This window comes from Bufo gargarizans, chromosome 6 (genome assembly GCF_014858855.1).
Source record: "Bufo gargarizans isolate SCDJY-AF-19 chromosome 6, ASM1485885v1, whole genome shotgun sequence".
In the NCBI taxonomy this organism is placed as follows: Eukaryota; Metazoa; Chordata; class Amphibia; order Anura; family Bufonidae; genus Bufo; species Bufo gargarizans.
Window position 1 is genome coordinate 117163543 of NC_058085.1, and position 5717 is coordinate 117169259.

Sequence of the window (5717 nt, forward strand, 5' to 3'; positions counted from 1 at the left end):
CCTGATATGTCTTTGATTTATTATTGGGTATCTGTATAAATGTGCTTTAAAGAGAACCTGGCAACACATTTTGGCCCGTGTACCTAAAAGATAATTTTTCTTAAAGGGCTTGGAAGAGACTTTTTTTTTTTTTTTTTAACAGTTTGAGAATGTACCCAACAGTAGGTAAATGCCGGGCAAGGAGAAATCAGAGGGTCCCCCACCGGGTCATACTTTGATTCGCACACATCCTCTCTGGAGATAGGATGCTGATAAAGTCTGCCAGATGAGCTGCAAGAGGTCCAGCGCATGCGCAGTGAGTTGCTGAAGACAAGGTACATACAGCTCAGTATGCATATCAGGAGAAGCGAGGGGAAACAGTATCTGCTGTGCGTATGCAATATTTCAGACGTGCTGACAATGACATGGACAAGCTAAGGTGATAAAGTAAGATGGGTGAGCTTTAGGCAGTGATTCAGCAATTGCAGGGATATGCTCCATTGACTTCAAGGGGTAATCCAATTCCTATAATGACCCCCAGAATGCCCAGACCCCTCTAGAGCATACTTACCTGCTCTCTGGCTCCCGCATCCCTCCAGATCCCTACACAGCCGCCGCTGCATCTCCCTGACACCCAGATCAAAACATCCGGCATTGGGGGAGCAGCCAATAGCAGGCTGTGACAGTGACCAGCCTCCATAGCATCACAGGGAGGATAACCGCTTGGTGGGGGTCCTACCACTGGGATCCCTACTGATCACGAGAACCCCTTACCCCTCCAAAATGAACAGAGTGGCAGGTCAGGCATGTGTACTGCTGCTCCTTTGCTCTCTACAGGAGTTCCAGAGACAGCTGAGTACAGCGCTCTATTTCCAGAACTCCCATAGAGATGAATGGAGTGGCAGAAACAGCAGTGCACATGCACAACCTGCCACTCTGTTCATTTCTGGGGGGCTCTGAAGGGTTTGGCGTCCCAGAGGTAGGAGCTCTGCCAATCTAATAGTTATACTGTGGATAGGGGTTAACTTCTCACAACCAGAATACCCCTTAAATAATGAATATTGTATTTTTCACTTTATAAGCCCCCCCAAAATGATGTGGGTGGGAATGGCTGTGCGTCTTATAAAGCGAATACTAGTGAGCGCTTCCAGTATGCGATAGGTGCAAGGAGTGAAGCGCTGTGAGCGTTGCCCATACTCGCCCTCCCTGGTCGTCTTCCTTGTGACTGTGCTGCCCTACAGGTCTTGACCATGTACAGCATCAGGACAGAGTTTGCGCACTATGACCTAATGCTGCATGTAGTCTACCGACAGCACAGCATCGGCCTGGAGAAGACAAGGGAGCATGACTGCTGCAGAGATGGTCAGAGCAGGAGAGGTAAGTGAAGTTATTTATTTTATCTCTGATCTGAGGTCTGATAAAAAATGTTTTCTTTTCCTCCTCTAAAAGCTGGGGTGCGTCTTATAAAGTGAAAAATATGGTACATGTATTTTGATAGGGATGAATGCATGTCTATAAAAAGTAGGTGACATGGTGACTATATTCATGGTTCCTGTATCCCCCAATGAACTAGAAAAAAAAAAAAAGGAAATACCTTTTCTGTACCAAACTAGAGCTATGATGGATCTGAGATAAAAGTCAGAAAATCTGCCACAATTATCACATGGGGTTAAAAAGTGTCAATCCCTGCCCTGTGTTCCGCAGTGTAAATTATTTTTGGGGGATGTAATCCATACCTCGTGTGAAGATGTAAAGAGACTGTCCAGGGTAAGAAAAATATGACCAAAGGCTGTTTAATATTACAACTCTGCCTCATGCCCTTAAATGGAGCTAAGCTGCAATATCAGACACAACCCATGGATGGATGTGGTGCTGGTTTTAGAAAGATGGCAGCTTTTTTTTTTTTTTTTTTAAATATATATATAATATCCTGGACATCACCTTTTAAATATATAAACCAAAATGAGAAACGAGAGTAACCAAGAACACTCACTTTTATTGACAAGTTTACATTTGATGAAGGAAAACAAAAAAATTTGGCAAAACTTCTTCTGTTTGTGGGAATACTGACCCTTTCCCTGTGAATACGTGACATTATTGTCTGTGCAGGAGCCGGAAAATATCCCCACTAATCTCCAGTCAATTTTCTTTTTTTAAGCAACTATAATTGCCTAGGTACTTTTTGTTTTGCTCCCCCGTTTAAAACAATGCTTAGGGAGGAGACTGGTATTCAAACCACAGATCATAAAAAAAGTCAGACAACTATATATCCCATGATTAATATTCTTAAATACATATATTCAATGAATAAAAGATAACCTTACAGGGTCAGACAAGCCTCGCCTCCCCAGTCTGTCCAAACTATAGGGCCCCAGACGCTGCATGGCAGAACTGTGGGATTTGTATTGGAACAGTGCATGGGAAGCACAGGCTGCCAGACCCTATACCTAGGAGAGAAACTGACCAGAAAAAAAAAAGAAAATCCCTTTTTTTACTTAAAAAAAATTAAAACGATTCATTGCATTAATAAAACAATACTGTCAAAACAATTAGCATTTTGTAACAGAATGCTACCTCATGTAAACAGATTACAGAACACTTCTATTAAACCAGTTCTAGATCTGGGGGAGGGGAGGGGGTTGCTAGAAGACAAACGAGTGTGTGTGTGGGGGGGTTATGGCAAGAGTAGGTTTACTTCCTTAGCTGCCAGGCAGGTTAGCAATATGAAAACTGGCAGTCACTTAAAGGGGTGTCTCATCTCACCGTTTCCATGGCAAGATGGGACTAACGCCAGGCTTATGGAAACAGCAGAGCATACTGGCGCTCCGCTATTTACGTAGCTCCCACTGCAGTGAATGGGAGTTACACAAACACCATAGCACAGCAAGCTGGCAGTTTCCGCAACCCCTTTTAATACATTTTACTGTTGCTGGTGTCAATATGGGAGAAAAATATTAGAACCCTTTAAAGGCTAAGTGCAGCCCAAGACTGCAGAGTCTTCTGGGTCAAAAGCCACACTCATAAGGCCATGGTATTCTTCTGCAGAGCTTGTGTTCTTTGGACGTTCCCTCTCCATATGCCCTGTAATGGTATTAATAGGCGAATGTACCCCTGTCAGAATGGAAAGGTGCTGTTAAAAACCTCGAGGACCGCTATATCTGTGCAATACATGGATGCTCATTGGTCTCAATAGGTTTCGTAATACTTCAGACAACTAGTGGCCCTTGGGAAGAAACTTCATCTATTAAAAGGGGTTGTTTAAAGTGAATAAAACTGACAACTAGACAATGAAGCATTAGGTAACATCACCCAGTGGGCTATTAAGACATATCCTGTTTTTAGAGGCAATTGTTAAAAGGGGCTTTCCAGTGCAAAAAAAAGTGGGATGGACATCAAATAGTTAAAAAAAACAACACTAGCCTAGGGTTCACGCCCACAAACGTAAGGGCTCCATTCCCGTACTGCGGACCGCAACTAGCAGTCTGCCATATGCAGGCACTGCCCGGGTGCACTCTGTGCTGCAGACCCATTGACTTGAATGGGTCCGCGATCTGCAAGATATGCCAAAAGAAAGGACATGTCTTATCTTTTGGGGGGCCGAGGCACAGACCTGAAAGCCCACAGAAGTGCTTTGTAGCGTTTCCGTAGGCCTCAGATCAGTGCCTCTGCTTCATGTCCTATCTTTTGCCGTACCTTGCGGATTGTGGACCCATTCAAGTCAATGGGTCTGCAGCACGGAGGGCACACGGCCAGTGCCCGCTGTTTGCGGTCTGCACTACGTGCACAGAGTCTTTATGCTCCCCTCGCTAATCCCCGTAGCTGTCTCCCAATGGTGCCCGGGTCCCAACTGCCTTCCACGTCCTGCTGAAGTCCCTGACGTGGCAGGGAATGCCACTCTGTCAATAACTGCTGCAGTCAGTGATTAGCGGAACAGTTGTGTCAGCAGAAAGTGGGGTGCAGCGGGGATCTTGGCACTGTTAGGAGACAGCAACAGGGGATCAGTGTAAGCATAGGCTTTATTTATTTTTTTATAAACTATTTGATAGCTATCCCACATTTTGTGCTGGAATACCCCTTTAAGCTGCCATCTTACACGCTGTTACGGAGTGCACTATCCTAATTCTATTACACTGCTTGTGTGCACAGTTGTGTGGATTGAGGACAGGGTTGTGGATGCTTTTGCATTGTACGTAATTTTGGCTCAGTAATTTGTGCTTCTTTGGCTGCAGAGAACATGCATCATGGCAATACTTAGTTATATCTTGTTCCCGGCCCAGATTTACTTCACATTAATAACAGAGCTTACAAGAAGGGCAGTACAAGTGCTGTAGCCCACAGTGCCCACCTTATCTGATGACTGGAGAGGCCTCAAACAGACAGTGGGCAAAAATACTGCTTTTTGCACACATTTAAAAAATAAAATAAAAAAATGGCCCACTGTGTCTAGCCTTATCACCTGCAGCGCTTCCTTTTAGTGACTACAAACAAAGGTAGAAATTTAAAGACTTGTGGCTCAATCATTAGGCAGTGGAAGCCAAACAAAATGAATGGCCATACCACAACATGCCACCTGTCCTTATACCCTGGATATTACATTATTATTCTAGGTTGTATTTTTTGTACTTCATTTTAGTGGAACAGGTTCACACACTGTTTACGCAGATCTGTTTCCATGGTTACAGACTACAAACCCTGTATGTAGTCTGATCTCGTCAACCTCTTCTTGCCAACTTTAAAAGGGGTTCTCCTGGCTTTTAACATTGATGACCTATCCTGAGGATAGGTCATCAATATCAAATCGGCGCTGTTTTGAAGAGGAGGCGCGCACCCTACCAGCGCTGCCTCCTCTGCACTGTTTACCTTCTCGCCGTCACCTCTGCAGTGGTGAGCAGGTGTAATTACACCCAAGCCGTCCCATTCATTTCAATGGTACGGATCGCTCCTATACAAGTGTATGGGAACAATCCGTCCCATTGAAATAAATGGGACAGTTAGGTATAATTACATCTGCTTACGGCTGCAGAGGTGACGCGAGAAGGTAAACCGTGAAGAGGAGGCAGTGCTGGTAGGGCACGCGCCTCCTCTTCAAACAGCTGATCAGCAGGGGTGCCGGGATATTGATGACCTATCCTGAGGATAGCTCATCTATATTAAAAGCCCGGAGAACCCCTTTAACACCATGGAAGAGGTGGTGAATGAAAGTAACATGACCGCAGGGTTACACTACCCTCAGATTTGTTTGTAGCTGTAACCAGGGAGCCATGCGGATCTGCGTAGGAGCTTTTAACACAAAACTGCATGATATTTCTAATCAAAACTTTTTGAATTCGCTATTGTTCATGAGGCCTTATGCTTTGAGTATAACATAGCAGCAATCACAAGGAGGATGCCCAGCACTCAATTAGATATTAGTCCATCTTAAAACACTTGCTACAAAACTACACATATAAACACCCGTAGCAGGGTGTGCTGACACATTTCAGGAGGCACTATTCCTTAGTCATAGGGACAGTGCATCCATGGACAGCAGGGGGTGTGAGGCCTTAGCAGTGACGTGTCCCCATGCAACATATCATTGTTGGGTCAAGTGCCACTCTGGGGGCATGTGACCCCCTACATGCAGAAGTTGACAGGCAGGGACCAGAAGTGCAGTGAAGACACCCCAGGATCCACAGAACTAGAACGAAGTATGGGGGAGCAGGTATTGCTGGGGAAGGAATAAAAAAATAATAATAATA